We start from the raw sequence: 23334 nt of genomic DNA, 5'->3' as shown, positions 1-23334 counted from the left end.
GGGTACAATAATGATGGTGAAAATCAACAATAAGGACGGAGTGAGGCTTTATCATCAGGGCACCCGCTGTTGTGATAGCACTGGAGTAGGACAGGACACATGCCATAGCTTCTCGTGGTCTCTCTAGCTGACATTCAGGAGGCATGTAGATAGCTCTGTCCCTCTTGGCTGGCGAAGGGCATTAGGGAGGCCTTGTCTCTGCTCCTGAACAAAGCCTCTGACTCTCCACTACTTCCTAGATGAGGCGTGGGCAAACGTTTTGGCCCGAGGGCCACATCAGGGTTGCAAAACTGTATGGAGGGCCGGGTAGGGAAGGCTGTGCCTCCCCAAACAGTCTGGCTCCCTGCCCCCTGTCCACCCCCTCACACTTCCTGCCCCCTGACTGCCTCCCTCAGAACCTCCGACACATCCAACTCCCCCCACTCCTTGTCCCCTAACCGCCCCCCCAGGGACCTCACCTCCTATCCAACCCCTCTGCTCTCTGTCCCCTGACTGCCCCTCCCCCTATCCACACCCCTGCCCCCTGACAGCCACCGCCCAGGACTCCCACACCTATCCAACCCCCCCTGTTCCCCATCCCCTGACCCCCCCACCCCCAGAATCTCCTCCCCATCCAACCGTCCTCTGTACCTTGACTGCCCCCCGGGACCCTCTGCTTCTTATCCAACACACCACCACTCCCCGTCCCCTTACCATGCCGCTCAAAGCAGCAGGAGCTCGCAGCCCAGCCAGAGCCAGCCATACCACCGTGCTGCCCGGCAGGAACGGGGGGGCTGGCGGCGCGGTAAGGTGAGGCTGCGGGGGAGGGGCCTGGGGCTAGCCTCCCCAGCCAGGAGCTCAAGGGCCAGGCAGGACAGTCCCGTGAGCTGGATGTGGTTCGCGGGCCGTAGTTTGCCCACCTCTGTCCTATGCAGGGAGCTGGTTGCAGCTTCTGCTCCTCAGTCGCCGAGCCCTTAGAGTAAGTACCCTGCCACTCTGACTTCCTCAATGTTTCCCCAGTGGCATGTGGTCTGTAACAGCTCTTACATCAGTAAGGTTCAAGCATAGTGGGAGCACAGTGGAATGGAGCTCCTCCTGCCCCCTGAATGCCCCAGACATAAACCACCACTCCCCTTATGCTGGAGATGAGGGAGGTGGCTGGTATGGGAGGCAGTGAAGACCTCTGCCAGTCAAGGGTTCCTTTGCCGCCCAGTGTTCAATGCCTGATTCAGAGAAGAGTGAGTGAGTGTGAGTGTGTGTGTTCTTTAACCTCCATAGGTTTTGTTGTTGTTGTTGCTTTTTTGGGGGGAGTGGAGGGGGGAGGTTTGATGACTTGACACTCCAGCAATTCTAGATTCGATCAGCTGATTTTTGATACCTAATGTGCTGAACTGTCTCATGGCACTGAAATTGCACTGGCTAATATAGACGATACTGTGTTCTAGCAATGGACAACACTGAGCTGCCCTTGTTGAAAGTAAAGAGCACCTGGCCTCCTTCCATACCAATGACAATCCAGTTTTAGTGATGTGTCATCCCTTGGTGGGGGGAGAGGAGGGGAAGGTGCTCTGGTTGTGCTCACTCTAGGAATGGAGGGAAAAGAAGGTGGTTCAGAATACATGCTCATCTACACTTAAAGGGTCCTCACTGTGTGATGCTGCAGTATTCCATTCTGTCCCAGCCTCTGTCTGCTCAGTGTGTTTGAGATTAGTGTGGGAGATCACACAGAGAAATGGGTTACAATGCCAGTATGTTCTAAAGATGGAAAATTAAATTGCTCCATTTCAGAGGACTCATTGGGGATTGACTCTTAGCTATTAAGGGATCTAACCAACATTTTTACTCAGATGAGACACATCTGGTTAAAACTCAGACCACATAAAGAGGTAATGTTTGTGTGTCAGGTCCATGGTGGTTTGTGCGTGCCTATTTTCCAAAGACGGCCTTTCTCATACTGAATTTTCCCAGAGTCAAAATTATTGACATTTTTTATTTCTTGCTAAATGTTTTAATTGAAATTTTAATCGGTTATAGAAAAGGTTATAGAAACTTTTCATTGAACAAAATTTGGATAACCATTTTGATTAAAAACAAACCTGGAAATATTTTTCAAGCAAACAAAAAAATGGATCAGTTCTGCATCCTGAGAAAAGAAAAATAACTGGGCAATTTCATATTTTTTCACAAAGTTTGTGTTCTCATTTTTCACCACCTCTATTCCTGAGATGAAGTCCCAAATTGCAAGATAGTTGAGGATCTATTACCATCCCTGTGCTTTTGCAAAGTACACCTTGATAGACTTTGTCCTTCTCTACACCATTGTCATCCCCAGGCTATGCAACTGTGTGATGCTGCTTGTTGAGCTAACCATAAACACCAACCCAGAAGCTGCTACAGCTTCTTACTTACTATTTACGACAGGAATGAAGATGTCTCTACATGATCTACACCAGCTGTCAGGACATCAAGAATGCAGCTCAAGTTGTTAGTATATAAATTCCTTCATAATTTAGGCTCAAAGTACTTGATCCCTCTCCTCTCACCATATATAGTTGCCTGGCGGTCAGGCCTGCTTTTAATTCCAAGTTTCAGTCAAGCACAGGACTTGGGAGAGGGGTCATCTCCGCCAGAGGAAGTTGCCTGAATCCCTTGGTGGCTGGTTTTAGGGCATGATGGAAATTTTATTTATTTAATCTGGTTTATGTCTGGTTGTATTGTGGGTCCCCCCATCTTACTTTTTTCTATTTTGTATTTATTACCCGTGTCATCCCGGTTCTTTGCATTACTTGGGAGGTGACCCCTGTCCTCTGCTGGAGTGGTTGCCTGAGGGCTATGAATTTTGCGCTTATGGCAGCCACACTCACAGAGATTGGATGTATATCTTATCTGGTTGGGTCTTTAGTTTGGTTTCACTGTTGAGTATAGATCTTAGCCTTGATTCAGCAAAGTACTTCCGCACATACTTATGACGCCGATTGGTAGGCACCATTGTATAATGTATTAAACAAAACCTGTCAATCCACTTATCAAAACATCCACAGCTCTCATTTCAAGACGAGCAAACCTATAATAAATACTGAGCAAAGTAAGGTCCTGAGCCTGCGAACACTTACATACATGCATCACTTTATATGCTTTCATAGTCCCGTTGACTTCAATTGGGACGACTCAGAAATGTTAAATTCTGCATATGCATAACTGCAGAGTTGGGGCCTTCGTTTGCATTGAGAACATCTAAAATAAAAAATGGAAAAGTAATCATCTGAGTGTCAAAGGTGCTGAGCACCCGCAGCTCTTGCTGACTTCAGTGAGAGTTGTGGGTGACCAACACATCTGAAAAACAGCCACAGAATCAGCAGACCTGGCACCTTCACCTCTTTTTATTGTGATGCTCTTTTTCTCTCCCGCCCCCACCTTTTATCATTCATCTGGTTTGGGAAGTCTCAGCCTTTTTTTTTTGTATCACGCAGAGTGAAACAGCCGGCACAAGAACTATACACCATTTACGCCCTATTTTGAGAACTTCAGTAGGACTTAAGTATTGCATAGCCCTTGTGCTGGCTTTCTGCAAAGGGGCAACTTTAATTTTTGGTGAACAATCAACAGCCCTATGTTCTGAACAATGGAACTTGAGCTAAAGTAATAACTGATGGCTGTTGTGGCTAAAAAATAATTCAGGATTAACAGGTTTGTTTGTTTTTTCTTTGCATGTCTTGAAAGTTTGGGGTGAAATGTTAACACAGCAAATATTCTTTTAAAACCATGGCAGTTTTGCAGCAAAACTGTCACTGGACATAGCCCATCATTCTAGGGGCCAGGGATGCTGCAGATAGCACATCCATTAGGTATGAAAGAGCAAGGCCGTGAAAAGGCAAGAAACCATCCCAGCAATTTTGCTATTCGTACGTTGCATTAGCTGCAAAGAAGCAATTAAAAAATGAACAATACAGCCGTTAGCTCTCCTGATTCAGGCAAGAAAGTCCAGGTTTTTTCCCCCCGTTACTTCTCTGATCAACTCCTATCTCAGTTTGGAGATCTCTGTGCTAAATGCACAAGGTGTTTATTTCATTGTACTCAGCCTTCCCCTCTTTTGGTCCCACCCTCCCCCTTGTCAATTGAAATTAGAGCTCAGTTGTAGTTTCACAGCCATGGTAGGATGGACAATAGACTAAAAACATTTCCCCTGTTCCTGTGAAGTCCTCCATGTGCCTCTAAAATCCCACTAGATGTTCTTCCTTTTATGCTACTCGTCCACAAAATCTGGTAACTGTGGTGTTCCTACGTCTGGGAATTAAGAATCAGGCCTGACTTCCTTGGATGGTAGCACAGCCTCTGAGCCCAATGCAATGTGCTTGTTTAACTGCAGAAGTGTCCAACAGTAGCTAAAGATTGATTAGTGCAAACAATTGTTCGTCTCCTTTCTCTTAAAAATTTAAGGTGTATCACTTATTTGAAGGACTTTTTACTGTTGTGCTTAAATTGTTTCATTTATGTAATAGATTTTCTCTGCCCCTACTCATCCTAAACTGAGAATGTGCTTGAATGGGAAAAATGTCCTTATTTCTTCTCCCTCTTTTTGTCTATAAATTATTATTATTAAGATTTTTTTTTCACAAGATAGAAGGAGGCTGTAATTCTGAGTGGCTTCCTTTGTTCTGTAGAGACATCTGAATAAAACGTCCTTTGGGGCAGAAGACCAGAGAACCCTCCTCACTTGAAACGGGTTTGAAATTCACCTCCTTGGGTATCTTTGAACTGAAGACTAGAATGCCTGATGGGAAGATAATGCTAAAGGCCTGAAAGAGTTAAATCACTTGAATTCTTGAAAGAATTAAATCCTTCTGTGGGCTCCCTTGTTTCAGACAAGCCATTAGGTATATAAGTATCTTGCTTTTGAGGATTAGCCTGAACTGTAACAGTCCATTACTAATGGCTTCAATTGGCCAAAGTGCACTAATCCTGTTCTGAACAACAGCTGCTGCAGCAGGCTGTGCATTTGCATCAAAACTTTCAGCCTTTCCTGCTTCCTTGCTTTTAAAATCTTCCCTCAGAAGCTTTAACTGCTAAAGGGGGGGAAGGGATAGCTCAGTGGTTTGAGCATTGGGCTGCTAAACCCAGTGTTGTGAGTTCAATCCTTGAGGGGGCCATTTAGGGATTTGGGGCAAAAATGTGTCTGGGGATTGGTCCTGCTTTGAGCAGGGGGTTGGACTAGATGATCTCCTGAGGTTCCTTCCAACCCAGATATTCTATGATTCTATGAAATGTTTCATGCCCTCCATAGCAGGGCAGATGGGGGTAAGGAAGGCAGGGATTGTTATCACTAGGTTCATGAATCAGTAAAGTCCTGCTTTGCACTCACGTGCTTTCCATGACCATGCCCTCTAGTCTGGTGGGAGGAAGGGAAGTGTCACCAAGCACTATTTGTACTACATGCTGCTAACAGGTCTGTGGAGAATTTAAGATTCATTGATTCCTAGGCTGTCTGGCATCTTATCAGGATGTAATATCAGCACATACCAAATGTTCCACACCTTTGAAAAGACAGTTATTTCTTTGTTGTATTAGCAGGATTGCAAAGAAAATAGATTAGGAGATGAAAGGTGGAGCATAGTTATGACTGGGGTTTTTAAGGTGGTCTTTAGACTTGACATCTTCTTTATCTAGAAATGTGTAGCGGGGCGCTGGAACAATTTATATAGCAGGGATGCTGTGAGCCATTGAACCAAACTGTAAACCCTGTATATGATGGTAACCACTTCAAGCCAGGGCATGCGGTAATACCCCCAGCATCCCTCGTTCCAGCACCTGTGATGTGAAGTGTTACCATATGTGGTTCTTTAAAGTTTGCATTCACACATCTGTGTGTGTGTGTGTGTGTGTGTGAGCATCTGTTTGCAGAAATGAAAAAGCTGCTTTTATTACAAAGAATATGACATGCAATAAACTAACCTTATGGCATGTCATTTTTATTCTCCTTCATCATAGGGATTTGAAACACAATATTGCCTGAAATTTCTCTATCCTTTTGGAAAGAGTGATTCGTTATTAGTGTAGAAAACACCTTTCTTCATTGAACTGTGCCCGCACATAGTTTTTATATTGTTTGGTTCAAGGGAATGTTTTTCACCTCCAGTCCTCCTACAATTATTTTGACTTTGTGAGGTCAGCCTTCTTCTACCTTCCTAACCCCATGGACTACTCTGTATGATCATCCTTCCCTTCTGTACAGTGTAGTCTCAGCATTGCCAACTTTTCCAACCCTGTTGAAAATCTCATGGTATTTGTCTTAAAAAGCCCCAGCTCCTGGAGTCATATGATAATGGGATAATCTGAGCTTTCCTTACACAAAAAATATAAAAAGTCTAGTTCTTGTGGTTGTAGAGAAGCTGGGGAAATAACCCCCTAAAGGCTGAAAAATCAGAAGGCAAAGAAGACATCTCATGATTTTTGAATGCTTTGGGTTGGCAATACTGTAATCTGCTGCCCCTTTCCTCCTTGGCTGCCCATGTCTTTTATCCAGAGTAATGGATTAGTAAAATAAACCTGCCAGCTGTGTAATTTTTAACTTTTCTGTTTAAAATAAGGACTTGTATCCAGATTAAAGTTTTAACATGACTCAGGGTATACAGAGAAGCTGTAATATTTCTCCGATTCAGTGAAGCATTTAAAGCATATGGGGTGGGATTTTCAAATGTACCTACGGGATTTAGTAGTTTCAGGTCCCATTGAAAGTCATGTGCTTTTTAAAAATCACACCCATCCCTAACTTTCATTGAATTCAGTGGGACTTAATGTGGTTAAGTGTTTTGATGACTCAAGGCCCAGTCTAGGAAATTGAACACTTCCCCCCTTGGGTAACACTTCTGATAACTTTTATCCCCTCCCCAGAATAAGCAATACTCTTTCTCTACAGGGGCCTGATCCAGTACCCTTTGAAGTCAATGGGAGACCTTCCACTGGGCATTGGATCAGGCCCCTGACCCCTCCTTCCCAGCATGGAATTGTTACAAAGTAGCTTTCCTATTTAACAATGGCACCTGGCATCTGACACCCAGACTTTTTAAATTTATTTTCATTATTATTTTTCTTTTCTTCCAGTGTCTGTTCCTGAGACCTTACAGGCCACCTCCTCCTTCGGAATCTCGTTGGCTGGTGTGAGCTCACGTCCCCGTGAAAGGTACTGCATGTGATTGATTTATAGATTCAAATCAGAGTTCAAAATGGATAACTGGACTTAAAGAACCCTTACAGAATTTCCTAGAGAGGGAAAATTCAAAGCTATTACAATTAAAATTATGAATCGGTTTGGTAAGCTAGTTGTGCTGCCCACTGCCATGCTGGAGGATCTAGCTTTGATTTTCTGTCCTGATCTCTCTCTGCTTGGGCTGGTTAATGCCAGTTAACACTGTGAAGGCAACATGGTCAGCCCTTTGGACAAGGAGGTGATGGGTGGAAGCACCTCACATCATTCGAGTATCCTGTATGGCTGATATAAAGATGGGTCCTAAAAGGAATTCCCCACCAATGCTCCCCTAGGAGAATGATGGCTGCAACACAGGCCCCGAACGCTGGAGCTGTTAAAATGGAGGAATCACCAGAACACGGGAAACCTTCCACTGCCTCCAGTATTATTCTTAGGCAGAACTGCAGAATACTAAGAGTCATGGCTCTGCTTGGGGTGGAAAGTCAGAGTTCCCACTAGTGGGTAGTAATCAAAGGTTAGTCTGAGGTGAGATCACATCTCATAGCTTCCCAGTGCCACTGGCACAGGCTTAACATTAATGCTGAAAAAATATATTATGGGTAATTGTGTGGAAGGGGGAAAAGGGATTCTGAAATCAATGTTACTTTTATACATGCAAAGATCAGGAGCCATCAGTTATTAGGAAACCTGTTAGGCTGCCATACCTTTGGAGGATAAAAGGAGATGCTAGCTGAGGCTGTTCCTTCAAAGGTTGCATAGGAAAAGGCTCCCATAGACTGGCAGAGCCAGGGAATGTTGCAGAGTCTCGGTTCCTGGGTAGAGGTGAGAGCATGGCCCCCTCATTCAGGGGTGGTGGTGGCTGGTTTTAGATGGTGCAGCATCTAGTCCTTCTCAGCCAGAAGTTTCCCACACCTGGAGGAGAGCCAGGAGGGGATAAAATGAATCGAAAAGGTGTTGAGGAGAGGGGCAAGTGGGGACTTGGAGGATCCTGCCTGACAGCAAGTGGGGGAAATTTCTCCCCTGTTCTCCAAATATTACAGATAATTTGCTGTATTAGGGAACATACTGGCACACTATGCATGTGTTGACTGCAGCTGAAAGAAAACATACCACCTGCCTAACTTTTCTCATCCAAAATACAGTCTTCTTAGGCCTTGGCTACACTTGCAGCTGTACAGCGCAGTGAGGTAAACCTGTCTTTGTACAGCTGAGTAGGGAAAGCGCTGCAGTCTGTCCACACTGCCAGCTGCCAGCGCAGTGGCGTGGCCACACGTGCAACATTTGCAGCTGTGTTGGGAGCGATGCATTATGGGCAGCTATCCCAGCATTCACGTGGCTGCAACATGCTTTTCAAAACTGGGGGGGATGGAGTGTGACAGGGAGTGTGTGGGGGGGGAGAGAGAGTGCTTTTTGGAGCGTGTCAGCACTCTATTTTGAAAGTTCCGAACTCCCGGCCTCCTGCTCATTCATTCACTCACTCAAAGCAAACAGCAAACTGTTTGCTTTTTCTCTGTGGTACGAGCTTTGAAACCAGCACTTCCGCATTCCTGCAGCTGGTCACAACAATGGAGAGGATTGGCCACTTGACAAGGTGATCAGTACAGCGCTGCAGGTTGATTCCTGGCACACACTCACAGGGGAGAGTCATAGCCACTCAGCTGTATCTTTTATGCTTCTCGGGGAGGTGGAGTACCTGAAGCGGTGCACCCAGGGAGATACAGCGCTGCAAGTGCCCTGCCAGTGTGGACAGGGAGTGAGTTACAGCGCTGGAGGAGGCTTTACAGCACTGTAACTCGCAAGTGTAGCCAAGGCCTGACACTGGGAAAATTCACCCACCAAAGGAAACAAAGACCGGGGGCTAAGTGATGTGGCCACCATTTATTGAATACATAGAGCAACTCTGCTGTCCAGCAGCCAAAGCTTTTCTTTTTTCCCCTCTTTGCAAATTGATACACCCTGATATTTCAGGTAATGAAAAATCTGTAATTAATGCTGTCAAAAAATGAATGCATGAAAGTAATCCATCCTGAGAGGCTTTGAGTTGTACATGATTGCATCCTCTTCCATGTTCTTTCTTCCCACCCTGCTTTTTCTTGTGGGTATTTTGAATAGAGAGAAATGTAATGGACTCTAATTAGACGAGTGGTCAGAGAAGTGGTGGGAGTCAGTGAATGGTACTGAAGCTAGGGAAGGGTAAAGTCAAAAAATGGAAAACATGCTATATAGTGATAGTCTTAGGGAGCTCAACCTATGTAGCTTAACAAAGAGAAGACGACGAGGTGATTTGATCACATCTTATACATTTACTACATGAGGAACAAATATTTGATGAAGGGTTCTTCAGTCTAGCAGACAAAGATATAAAAAGCTCCAGTGGCTGGAAGTTGAAGCTACACAAATTCAGACAGGAAATAATGCACAATTTTTGTAACAACAAGGGTACTTAACCATTGGAACCACTTATCAAGGGTTGTGGTGGGTGGATTCTCCATCACTGGCAATTTTAAAATCAAGCTTGGGTGTTTTTCTAAAGATACTCCTTAGTCCAAACAGGAATTATTTTGGGGAAGAGCTGTGGCCTGTGTTATGCAAGAGGTCAGACTCGATGATCACGGCAGTCCCTTCTGGCCTCATAATCAATGAATCTATAAACAAATTAAAAGTAAGAGGCAGTCGGTATCAACAGAGTTGCAGTAAGCATCCTGTTAATCTCCTAGTGATAGACGACTGAGACGTCTGGCTATATATAGAGTAATTTCACAGAGCAAAGCCCCTCAAATATGAGGAAAAGGAAAAAAGATCAGATGGTAGAGTTTCTGTTCTAACATTCTCTAGAGGGGAAAACATTTATGAATATTCGGAATGAATAAAAACAGAAAGAAGTTGGCAGAGCAGAGAGAAAGGTCTGAGTAGTGAGATCTTTAGAGGGATAAGAAGAAAATGAATCTTCTATTTCTTATTCATTTAAATATTTCATATTCTGTTCTTCCTTAAACAATTACAATGGATATGCTGCGCAAACACAAGCTCCAGTTTAAAGACGGATTTGATCAATTATCTAGAAGAAAATATAAAGCATTTGCTGATGAAGTTTGTAGATGTCACAGGATTGGTGGGGTGGCAAATGACAACAAGGACAGGTCACGGATACAGAGCGACCTGGGGTCACTTGGTAAGCTAGGCTCAAACATTAATATTAGGACAAAGAGCTTTAGCAGACACAGAAAGTGGCCTTTATGTGTTTGAAGCAACCCACTTTTTTTGCATTTCAAGTGTTGCTTGGTTTTTGTTAATATGATTATGTATTTAACTCAGGCAGAGCCTCTTGCAACCAAGAAAGGGAAAAGAATAAGAGACTCCATGAAGTCCACTAGTGTCCTTGCTATGTAGATGTAATCTACCTGGGAAGTATTTAGACACTATTGTGATGGACCCTCTACAAAACACTAAGGTAGATAGTTTAATATGCACTAGAGTCTTGCAGTAATGATGTAATACCAAGCAGCTGGCTTGAAATTATCCATTATTAATAGAAGGGCCATTCTAATGGTAGTTATTATCTCCAGAATGCTTTGCTTCACGGGGCAGGCAGAAGCAATGGAATGAAAAACAGAAAACAAGAGAAACCTACTATCAGATGGAAGACCCCTCTGGAAATCTTTGGGAGGGCAATGTGAGTCACAGCAAAGTGATGAAGAAAAGGTCTCCGTACCCCAGGGGAAAGAGGGAGAGGAGAATTTTTCCTTTCAAGACTGTGTTCTAGGACTAGAGAGGAGAGTTGATTTATAATCTGAAACTCTAATTTGAATAAAGGTAGCTCCAGAGCAGAGCTGGAAATGGAGGGTAATGAGGGTTCGAACCAGCTCTACTTTTGGCAGAAATGAGAAGCGGGTCAGGAGACTGGGCCTAAAATTCAAACTGGACATCAGGGTGATTGTCTTCTCTCCACTGCTGATTTAGAAACCCTGCTGTCTGCACCCCTCTAATGAGTCGTAAGCCGACAGGCGCAATGTTTAGTTCAGCTTGGATGCACCTAATGGCTTCACGCAAGAACAGTATTCAGAATGCTTATTTACTGATGCCAGCTTCTGATGTAAAACTCAGAAGAAATGGCTTTCTTCTTTTCCTACCACCAGCATCACATGACTACGAGACTGATAGGGGTCTGTTTGGGATCATGCTCTGGGGGCCCAGTGTTCAAATGTAGGCACCTAAATTAGGCGTGTAGTTTCTGCATTTGGATGCTCAAATGGGCATTTATGTGTTCAAATGCCTGTCTCAAGGCCTTGATCCAGTGCCCTTTGAAGTTGATGGAAAGATGCTTCTTAACTTCAGTGTGGCCTGAATCATACTTTCATGCTAAGTGCCCCCTTGAGTACCCTCATGATGTTTGAGTACCTGATTTAGGCATTCAGGTTTGAAAATTGGGCTCTGAGTGTTTATTTCTTTCTCTGTCTTCCTTTAGTTCTTCAGGACCCTTTAGAAAAAGGACACTTAAAGAGAGCTTCTGCTTTTGATAACTTTTACCTGGGAACAACTTTTCTGTTTGGATTGGTTATTATTTCCTCCCAGCCTGAGGCTTGTTATGCTTTCTTGCTGCTTCTTGCCTTTTAAATTAAAGCATGTTATGTTGGGTAAGAACTGGTTAACTGACCTCAAAAAGTAGTTGTCAATGGGGAACCATTATCGAATGGGGGTTCTTTTAGGGAGGGTGCTGCATAGAATGGTACTAGGCCCGATGCTATTCAACGTTTTTGTCAGTGGTCTGCAAATCTATATAAAGTCACTGCTGATAAAAATTTTCAGATGACACAAAGGTTGGTGGAGTGGTAAATAATGATGATGGCAGGGGTGTCATATCGTGTGATCTGGATTTGTTGGGAAGCAGATCTCATGCATACAAAATACATTTTAATACAGCAGAATGCAATTACACATCTAGGAAAAGGAATGCAGACATACGTACAGAATGGTAGTCTGTATCCTGGACAGCAGTGATTCCGAAATGGATTTAGGGTCAGAGTGAACAAACAATTCAACATGAGTTCCCAGTGCAAAGCTGTGGTAAAAAAGGCAAATGCAGTCATCGGATGTATAAAAAGGAAGTAGTGAGTAGGAGCAGAGAGGTGATTTTACTTCTGTATAGGGAATTGGTGAGACTGACACTGGAATATTACATACAGTTACGGTGTCTGCATTTTAAAAAGGATATTGAAAAATTGGAGAGGATACAGAAGAGAACCACAAAAATGAATGAGGGCTGGAGAAAATGCCTGACAGTGAGAAACCTAAAGAGCTCAATCTGTTAACTTGTCATAAAGGAGATAGAGAGGTGACTTCATTACAGTATATAAGTACCTTCATGGGGTGAAAATATTGGGTACTAAATAAAGGCATAGCAAGAAGCAATAGCTGGAATTCGGAAGCCAGACAAATTCAAATGAGAAATAAGGCACATTTTTTTTTAACAGTGAGGGTGAATAGCCATTGGAACAAACTACCAAGGACAGTGGCAGATTCTCTATCTCTCTCTTGTTGTCTTCAGATCAAGATTAGATATCTTTCTGGAAGACGTACTTCATTTAAACATGGGTTATTGGTTTCAACACAGAGGAAACTGGGTGAAATTGAATGGCCCGTGACATTGAGGAGATCAAATTAGATTAGGGTTACCATACGTCCAGATTTTCCCGGACATGTCCGGCTTTTTGGGCCTCAAATCCCCGTCCGGGAGGAAATCCCAAAAAGCCGGACATGTCCGGGAAAATAGGGAGGGAGGGGCCGGTGGTGCTCGGCCGGGGCCGCTGGGGCCGGCGATGCTCGGCCGGGGCCGGTGGTGCGGGACCGGGGCTAGTGGAGCCGGGGCCGGCGGTGCGGGGCCGGAGCTGATGATGCTCGGCCGGGGGCCAGTGCCCCAGGGCCCGAGCCAAGCCGGGCGGGAGACGCCGGGGCCAGAGCCTCTTGGCCTGGGCTGGCTGGCCACCGGAGGGAGCCGCTTGGCCGTACTGGGCCGCGCCCAGCCCCAGCCCCAGCTTACCTGCTGCCTCCCTGTTTCAGGCTTCCCGCGAACATTTGATTTGCGGGAAGCAGGGGAGGGGTAGGAGCAGGGGGTGGAGCGTTCAGGGGAGGGGGCAGAGTTGGGGCAGGGCCGGGGCCCTGTGGAGTGTCCTCCTTTTTTTAAATTAAATTATGGTAACTCTAAACTAGATGATCTGATGATCTCTTCTGGCCTTTAACTCTATGAATCTATGGAGTTAAGCTCCAGTTTTGCAAATACTTAAGCACATGTGTAACTTTACTCACAAGAGTAGATCCTATTGACTTCTCTGGGACTACTCACATGGGTAAGCTTATGTATCTGATTAAGTGCTTGCAAAATCTAGGCCAGGGATCGACTATCTTTGGCCTGCTGCCCGCCAGGGTAAGCCCCCTGGTGGGCCAGCCCAGTTTGTTTACCTGCCGCGTCCGCAGGTTCGGCCGATCGCGGCTCCCACTGGCCGCGGTTCACTGCTCCAGGCCAATGGGGGCTGCGGGAAGTGATGGCCAGCACATCCTTGGCCTGCGCCACTTCCCGCAGCCCCCATTGACCTGGAGCGGCGAACCATGGCCAGTGGGAGCTGCGATCGGCTGAACCTATGGATGCGACAGGTAAACAAACCGTCCCGGCCCCCCAGGGGGCTTACCCTGGCGGGCCGCAGGCCAAAGGTTGCCAATTCCTGATCTAGGCATTAGGACCTGATCCGCCCACTGAAGTCAATGGAAAAACTCATATTGACTTCAGTGGGCATTGGAGCAGGGGCTTTGATTGTAAACTCTTTGTGGCCGGAGTCATGGTCATTTTGTGTGTGTGTGTGCGTGCGCGCTCGCGCACATTCAGTGTCTGCCAGAAACAGGGTCCTGATCATGCTACCACAATACCAATAATTGATTGATTAATTAAGGCTGCACTGTTAGTACCAGGTCTACTAATATCTGATTCCATCTGAGGAGAGATTTTAGTAAAACAAATGATTTAACACCCTCTGGCTTGGTTTGTTTGTTTTATAACTGTAAATATTCATTTAAGTTCATTGTTTAATTTAGAATTGAAGCTCTAAGGGACCAGGACCTCGTCTGCTTACCGGTCTTTACAGCATCATGCAGATCAGTATCACTATATAAAATAGTGATGAAAGTAACGTCCGAAAAATGTTTCTCAGCAAAAGACTTTTATTGCCTGACTTCATGAAACTTGTATCTCAGCAATAGCACCGATGCTTTTGATCAGTGGTGCCAGAGGACAGTTGACAAAGTTACTGTTACAGTTGTTGGAAGATAGTGAGAGAAAGGTCAGGACACCTGTTTGGGTTCATGGTAGATGTAATGGAGTTTGAAGGTATGTAAATGGTATATGGAGTGAGAGAGGGGTTCCCAGACAGCACTGTACTATTAGAGACATGCAGTATAAAATTTCCTTTCACATTTTAAATTCAGTAAGGGATGTGATTTAACCAAAATGTTCAGACTCTGCTATGGTGACTGTGAAATACGAGCTAGAGAGAAAAGGAAGAAATGGAGAATATTTGGATGAAGTGATAACATCTATTTTTTCTTGATGGGAAGTCTGTATGAGAGATGCTTAAGCACAAGCAAGGAATCTAGCAGCTGCCAAGGTATAGGACAGCTATAGGATTTAAAATGCTCCCTGGGCTGTCTCGAGACCTTTTGCCTTTATGTAGGAGGGGTAAAAATTGACCCACCATGAAGGTGAATAATCCTCTCTGTTCCCCACCCCAACATATCCCTGTTCTTCAACTCTTGCTGCTTGTGACAGGAAGCTGGCATTCCACGTTGAATACCCCCTCGCTGACAAGAGGGAGGGATCTGCAGGCTCGTTTGACAGCAGTCATCAATAAGAAACAGAAATGTCACTTGAAAATCTCTTTTCTTTTGTCTACAAAGGGAAACAAAACTTGTGAAGGTGAAACACTGATGAGAGAGAACTCTGAAAATATACGAGCAGCAATCTGAACCCATGTAAAAGCGTTGAGAACCAAGCATTTCCCTCTGCTGCCTGTGGCATGCTCGCCTCCTGAAATTGGTGTCAGTACTAAGTGCTGATAATATACTTGGCACTGATGGTGCCCGTAAGTCTCTAGGGAGACTCCTTTTCTCATTCCATCCTCTTGTAGTCTGTAGTGTCAAGTCACAATGTTGCTAGTGTCCATAAACAGAGAGGCAGAGAGCAATATGGTCAGACATTTATTTTGGGTATGTAGCACCTAGATAGCTCAGTCACGGATCAGAGCCCCATTGTCAAGACATTGTATAAACAAGTAATAAAGAGCTTGGTTCCTGCCTCAGAGAGCTCACAGTCTAGGCCCCGATCTTGCACTGATCACGCCTGTGCTCTCCCAGTGCAAGATTAGGGCCTAGGCAAGTGCTGTCACTGAATGTCATAGGACTCGCTGTGGGAGGGTGCTGATTGCCTCCTGAAGGAGCTGAGCACCCTTAACTCCCATGGAAGGCAGGCGGAGATGCAGAGAATCAGTTCCTCACAGGATCGAGCCTTTAATCCTCTATCTTAATAGGTATGCAAAGGAATGAGCAGAGTTAACGTTTTAACCTAATCAGATTACGTATGTTGGCGTTATTTATTTTTAGGAACAAATAAATTCATCATTTCCCTAAAAGAAATAAGTCATTATTTTTCGAATAGACTTCACTGCCCGCATGTCTTCATAGAAAATGGGAATAACAATGTTTAATTATGATTAGGGATGGACTGAAATTCCCATAGCACCTGTTTAATCAAAACTAGATGCTCTCTGTGCAGTGCAGTATTTTCATGCTGTGTTATAGTGACAATAGCATGTTATTAACAAAACATAATAGGAAAAGTTTTATGTATAACTAATGCACCCTTGTTTTGTGAGGTTACAAGGCTGAATAACTATTGGAATTGGCTCTTGCTATCATCATTCTGCAATAAGCAATCGTATAAATGTGACTATATCGTGTATTGCTTTACCCACTCTCCAGCTGCTACTGGGGCTGAACACCTTTTCCATTTACTCACTATGTGGCTTGATGCTATAATAGGGCATTTCATAATAATAATAAACAGCACTATAAAAGAACTAGGTATTATCAGGAGAGCTCAGAATGTCTTACAAAGTATCATTAACTCCATTTTACAAAAGGGAAAACTGAGGCACAGAGAGGCAAACTGTGTCCAAGATCATCCGGCAGGCTAGTGGTAGAGCTGAGAATAGAAATCGTATCTCCAGAGTCCTAGGCCAGTGCTCTGTCCACTAAGCCACACTGCTTCCCATTTGGCTCACCTCTACTTGGGGTCCATCAGTAGAGCTAGCTTTGTCTGTGCATGTGTCAGAGGGTTTTCATATCAGTGATGCTGATCCGGCACTTTTTGCCAGCACTAAATTAATTTTAAAGAAGAGATGCACAAATATAGTGTTTCTTATGTTATCAGATTTCTTCTGGTAGCATCTTTGCCAAATGCATAAAAGTATGCAATTAACGACAGCCCCCGAGATAAGTCTGTTATTCTGAATAGCTTATTTCTAAAGTAGCTTGACATTGTATTCATTTGATTTATCTGTGGTTCTACAGAGATTTTGTTTCATTACCATTGAGAAGAGTGAAATGTTAAGCAAGAAATATTTCATTACTTTTTTTCCATAAAATGGGAACTCCATGAGTGAAGTGTCATGGCAGAGAAAAAACATATTCTTGTGGCGAAGGTGCTTAGGCGATCTAGGTTTGATTCCCAGCTCTGCCTCAGGCCTTATCAGCGCTATGAATCCGCGAGTGTAGTCACGCCACCAGCGCTGCGAGAGCTCTCTCGCAGCGCTGCAAGTACTCCACCTCTCCGAGGGGAATAGCTTGCAGCGCTGATTACACTGGCACTTTACAGCGCTGCACTCGCTGCGCTCAGGGGGGGTGTTTTTTCACACCCCTGAGCACAGCAAGTGCAGCGTTGTGAATTGCCAGTGTAGCCAAGGCCTCAGACTTTCATTGGGTAAGATACTTATGTCTCTATTCTGCAAAGCACTTAAGCCCCGCAAATTTAGCCTAGAATCTGAAGGTCAAGCTGCACTCGATCTTGCCCCACCAGAGGCAATCAGAGTTTAAAGATTCTGTTGATGATGAGTGAAGCAGAATACAAACCAGCTGTTCCCAAAGCTGTTAAGTACTAACAGGAGTGAAAAGTAGCAAAAACATATTTCTGTTACATGGATACTGTCACGAAAGTAAGCAGGTTTGACGCTGAGTAAGCAAACAGGAAGCCTATCAATGAACTGGTTAGGCAGCATTTTTACATAGTCTCCTTTCAAAGTAGGACAGCAGTTTAAGTGCTAAGTGTCTTTGAAAATCAATTCTTAGCCTTCTAGTTGTCAATCAAAAAATGTGTTCCTCGGTGACCCAGTCTAGATGTGCCATACACCAATTAAAAGGTGTACCAAAATGGCTTTGGTTTTTCAAATTGGTCACTTGGTGTCCAGTCCTTAGGAAATGCTTTACAACTCCCAATAGGAGTCACCCAGCCTCCACGTGTACAAATCCAGGAAATATTAGCAAGATCATCCATCTGATGGCGGTTGTTAGGATGAAGCACAAGGAGTGGTGCTCTTTGAGGTAGCCATGCGCAAGCCATATGAGGGCTTACAGATCAAAGCCAACACTTTGACTTGCCATGAGGAACAAACTGGAGGTGGGGGGCCGAGTTCACTGCACAGATGTAGTATTCTCCATGCAAGAGATACCTCTGTCACTCCGCACTATCTGAAGTTTGAGTGATCTCCAAGGAAACCGCACTTTACTAATCCAGTCTGGAGGGGAGGTCATGAGCCGCCATGCTCTGCAAAGGTCAGTAAATGCACTCTGTGTTACCGCTGCTACTGGGGAATTACCTCTGAGTAGAGAACTTGGTCAAAGTTTTCAAAAATGGGTGCTCAATGTTTGGCTTCTAAATTTAGGCATCTTGTTACGTGGTCTGACAGTTCCTGTTGTAAGGCGAGGTTGCATGTAGAGGGGTGAACACCCGCTCCAGCCTTGAAGGGGTTGGAAAAGCCCTGCAGAGGGCTGGGGCTGGGGAAAGGAGCAAAAGCCCGGCTGATTCGTGAAGTGGCTGCAGCTGGGGCCACGGCCCAAACAGAGCAACTTGGCCTTATAAGAAGGCCAGGGCAGCCAGAAGCTGAGGAGTCTCACTCTGACAGGAGAGAGAGACAGGCCTGGCTGCTGGGGAACTCACCGGGGACCTAGAGTGAGGCAGGGCTGGGGAAAGGCCTTGGGGGCAGGGAAGCCCTAGGCCAGCAAGTCCCCAGGCTGCAGGGCCTGGTCCTAGGCCCATATAGGTATTGGGGTTGCAGAGGGGCAGCCTGAGGGTGGGTAAAGGCAGCCAGTCCAAACCCCTTGTTTCCTGTGATGACTGGCTGATAGACTACAGTCCGCCCCAGTGCACGGGAGCTAGATGGTGACTGGCAGTAGCCATGATTGAGGCGATGTGGGGATAGGGTGGGGGGCTCCCTTGGGTGGGGAGACCCAGAGAGAGTGGAGTACTGCCAGGGGGGCAGCACCCAAGCCAAGGGCACTGGGGTCCGGGAGGGACACGGGGCCAACGACAGGCGGGACACCTGGCCTGCAAAGGGTGCTCCAGTGACTGGTGAGCTAATTCCTGAGGCGACCAGCAGGAGGCGCCGCAGGGGTGAGTCTGCTCCTGATTACATTGCAACAGCAGCAAATTGTAAACATTTTGAAATGCAACACATTTAATGAGCTCCAGCTGGCTCCTTTCCCTTGTGACGTGTGGAATTGATACCGTTCCTTGTTAAAATGACCAAGGCTTGATTTCACCAGGCATCATTGAGGTCCTTGGCAGGCTACAACCCATACTCTGAGTCTCTCCGCAGGCAAAACCGGTTATAACATCTGAAACTCACCTAGAAAGCGCCAATCTGATTGAGAAAAATATCTAATAGGTGCCCCATCAAAGTGAATCATTTCCCAAATTCCACCCTCTTCCCTTTTCTTTTTTTAATGGCTATGAGAATTCAGTCCTATTGTGGTTCTTACCCTGTGCCCCTGTCATAGTAGCTAAGCATTTTCCAATAGTGAATTCAGTTCTTTCCATCTTTCTACCTTCTCACTGGAGGAATGTTGCATGTGGATTTTTTTTTTAATAGCATTATTTTTAGTATTTTATTTCATTTACATGCACTGTGCTGTTTGTTTGGATTCTTAGGTCTGGAAGGATTTTGCTTGAGAGTCTTGACCCAGGGCCTTAAAAAACTCTCATCTCCGGCTTTCCCTCTTTGACTGGCAACTGCCAGATGTGTAAGGCATGCATCTCCCAAATGCTGAGGGCACAAATTTACTAACTACTGATTCTATAAATAAACTAACTTACACTTCTCGTGTTGAACTTTTTGTAAAATGGAGAGCTCTGTAAAGACACACCCGGTCGAAGCTGAGGCAGTCTACAAAGTCAGTGCGTTGGTGACTCAACAGCACCTAGAGAATCTTTCTTTCCTCGGGGAGGCGGGGGGGGGGGAGGGAAGGCAAGGGAAACTTTAGGCCTTGAACCAGCAAAGTGCTTAAGCACATGCCTAATTTTAAGCACATGATTTCACTAAGGCTATTCACATGCTTAAAATTAGGCACGTCCTTAAATACCTTGCTGAATTGGGAACTTACTTCCATCTCTTTTTTGGATTGATCCCCTCACTTGTATTGCTGCTGTGAAGATATCCAAACACACCTTTACCTACTGCTGCCCGCTGCTATAGTTTTGGGTTTTATTTTTTGGGGGGGGGGGAAGAGGAGGGGGAATTGTTCTTTGTTTTTAATCATGACCAGTTTCAACAATTCTTTTGAGTCTGCTGATTTCTGATTTCATTATCAACTTGTTCATTGAAGTCAGGCTATTTTGCAGCGATGGTGATAAAATGATGATGGAATCAGGCTGTAGAAAGCAGTAGTGACAGACAGTTTCAGTGCTGGGTGGATAAAGGGAGATTGGAGACAAAGACAACTGGGTACTGGTAGAGATGATGGTCAACGCTTGCTTTTTGGATTCTTTTTTCCATTTAGCAAACCTGTGTGTGTCTCGGCAGGGCCTCTAGAAGAATGAGACAGAAACTAGTAACCTAGTTCACTTTGCAGATCTGAAAGCTGCCCAGTACCCACAAAGTATCCAAAAGTGAAAACTGTATCACAACTTTTCTTCATACAGATGGAAAAAAAAATTTAGTCAACAGGTGAGGGCCTGATCCTATTCTTGCACACACTGGTGTAAATCAGGAAGCACTCCAGTGAAGTCATCAGAGTTACACTGATGTAAAACTGATGTAAGGGAGAAGAAAATCAGTCCAGTATCGTGGGTGCTTAGCTTCAGGGCCGGCGCTTCCATTTAGGCAACCTAGGCGGTCGCGTAGGGCACCAGGATTTGGGGGGCGGGGGCGGCATTTTGCTGCCATTGGCGGCAATTCGGCGGCAGGGGGTCCTTCAATGCACCAGGACCCGCTGCCAAAGTGCCCCGAAGACTCGGAGCTCAGAAGAACCCCCGCCTAGGGCGCCAAAAACCCTGGCGCCGCTCCTGCTTAGCTTTCATTTATACATTTAAATAAAGTGCTCAACATGTTGGGTACACATTGGGTGCTGTGTGAAAATCTGGCTCCTGGTGTTACCACAAGAGAGGCTGCATATTGAGCATGTTTAGAAAAATGTCCCTTATTTAGTTGCCCAAATGGCAGTGGGGCTCTTCTAAAAATCCATCCCCCAATTGTGAGTGATGAGCCATTTTGAAAATCTGTGCCCTAGTGCTGAGAGGTGAGATGGAGAACACCAAGAGGCAGAATTCTAAAACCTCACCTCCCAAATCACACATTGGTCAATTTGTCTGGGCTGACTTTGCCCCATCCATGCAGAAATACATCGATTTAGTAGCAGGAGAGGCTGCCTGCTCTTTAAACAGTTTGCTAACCTCCAGAGAAGTGTGGTTCTGCTGAACACACATGAAAAATCAAAGAAATCTCTAGCCCCTTCGGCCGTGTCTTCACTAGAGATTGAGCTCGAGGGCTGCATCAGTTGTTCCCACCCGTGGCCCCATCCAGATTCAACCCCCTCGATGTTGTGTTGCTCATGGCATTAATTAAGGTAGCTACCGTGGTTGGTGTGGCCTAGGGCAGACTTTGAGTCAAGCTGCCTTGATTGTAGCTGCATTGTGGTCTCAACTTAGCCCCGTGACAAAACAATCTATGGCCACTAATCCTTCAATGCTGCCTCCACTATCTGACTGAAAGTGGGATGGAACTGTAGACTTGGAATGGCAAGGAGATGGGAGCCTTCTTTTCCCTTTGGTATTGGCCTCACGGCTCTGAATAGGAACCTCTTTAAGGACCTGATCCAAAAACTATTGGAGTCAAATGGATTCTGTTGTCTTAAGTGGTCTTTGAATCAGGCCCTAAGCCCAGTTCCTGTTTAAACCAGTTTATCATATAGTTGGCTGGCCAGTCAAGAAGAAAAGGATTTCTAAAATGACTTTTGTATGATGTGTCCCTATCACATTTTAAGTCTAGCTTCATTAGAAAAGTGCTTAGTGGATACTACTCTTACACATGGCTTATACATGCTTAGTGGATACTACTGTTATGCATGGCTGGGTGGATACTACTGTTATGCACGGCTTATATGTGCTTAATGAGTACTACTTTTATGCTCCGCCTAATCTAAAAATGGACATCAGTTTTTTAAACTTTGCTGTAAGGTGATGGGTTAAAGCAAAGGGGGAGCAAGAGGCAGTGCTCCGTATCCTCTCTTTGGCTTGGGGAAGCTGCATATCTTACAACTTCCCCTCCTCCTTAGCTGGTGTGGTAAATGGAGCCCTTCCTCTTTCAACCTACGATAGCCAGTGTGTAAGGCTTTGGTAGATGGGGCGTTTGGGGAAAGGAAACTACATAACCCTATAGCCCTGCCCATTGCCAACCCCCCCCCCAATACAATGAACATCGTGTTTGTTGTTATGGCAGCAAGGGCATATGTTGTAACACAGATGACGTGATAGGAAGCAACAAAGTGAAGTAGCAGGCAGCTTTGAACAACAATACAGAGAAGGAGAATTGACTGTGGGGTGTTTCTCTACATGATGGGATTTCTCTATACGATGGGCCAGATCCTAAAGGTTTCTCCACACTTGGAAATTTACATAAATAGTTGTTCTGGAGCTGGTGGAAATTGGTACAGCTTCAGTAGAGCTCTGCCTACTTATATCAGCGGAGGACCTGTCCTGAAATATCTACAGCCAGGTTCATCATAATGTCCTATCACTTTTTTTGAAGTTGGCAATAGCAAACGACACTTTTTCCACATAATGTAAAAAATGCACATCCCAGTTCTAAACACACTCTGCCTTTCCATCCATTTTTGCCCCCCGCAGCATCTCTCCCTTTCACAACAATATAGTTTAAACATGAGGCTGTCTCCTGAATCAGACAAAGATCTTCTGGTTCGGAAGATAAGAGGAGACGAGAGCAATGTGTTACACGAAGCAGGATGCAAGAGGGCGAGACGTGTCTAATGGAAAAGAATGGAATGGGAAGGAGATAAAAGAATCAGACAAGGGGAGAATACTGAAATACCAGAAGGAGAAGGAGTGAAAACAAAGAGGATGAAAAGTGGAGCAAAGACAGAAAAGACCTGAAATAGAAATAGGATCATTTTTAATAGGAATGCCCAGCAAGATCTGATGGGCCAGATTCTCTGCTTGTGGAAACTGATGGGGGTCCATCTATTTACATCCATAGGCAATATGGCCCATCTTATTCAGACCCAGCAGCCTGTCTTAGACAATTGCTGGCGTGTGTGTGTGTGTGTGTGTGTGTGTGTGTGTGTGTACATGCTGTCAGCTTTTCATGTTTTTGTAGCGCCAAAGGCCATCACAGGTGTGTTTCTATATAAAGAAATCTGGAGCTGTTTGTTTAAAGCTTCATTCATCTATTATTTTGTTGTTGTTTTGTTAAATTGCTCTGACTTTATGCAAATGCGTCCCCCGTCCCCCATTGAACACTGAGTTGATAGCAGTAGTTTCCTAAGCTGAAGGGCTCTGCTGCTTATTCAGGGCAGCTGCAACCACAGCGCACCTTGTTCTTGCA

At 45.0% G+C, this 23334-nt stretch overlaps 1 protein-coding gene across 1 annotated transcript in view; it reads left to right on the top strand.

The window, feature by feature from the left end:
• The window catches only part of TSPAN4 (tetraspanin 4), a 491871-nt gene that overhangs the window by 49912 nt on the left and 418625 nt on the right, over positions 1-23334 (top strand). Inside the window, exon 2 of the mRNA XM_034770346.1 lies at positions 7078-7156. The gene's annotated coding sequence lies outside the window, so the exon portion shown is untranslated. The remainder of the gene's footprint in view (positions 1-7077; positions 7157-23334) is intronic.

Source organism: Trachemys scripta, chromosome 4 (assembly GCF_013100865.1).
Source record: "Trachemys scripta elegans isolate TJP31775 chromosome 4, CAS_Tse_1.0, whole genome shotgun sequence".
NCBI classification, from domain to species: Eukaryota; Metazoa; Chordata; order Testudines; family Emydidae; genus Trachemys; species Trachemys scripta.
The sequence above is the reverse complement of the archived record's forward strand: the minus strand, read 5'-3'. Positions and strand labels throughout refer to the sequence as shown.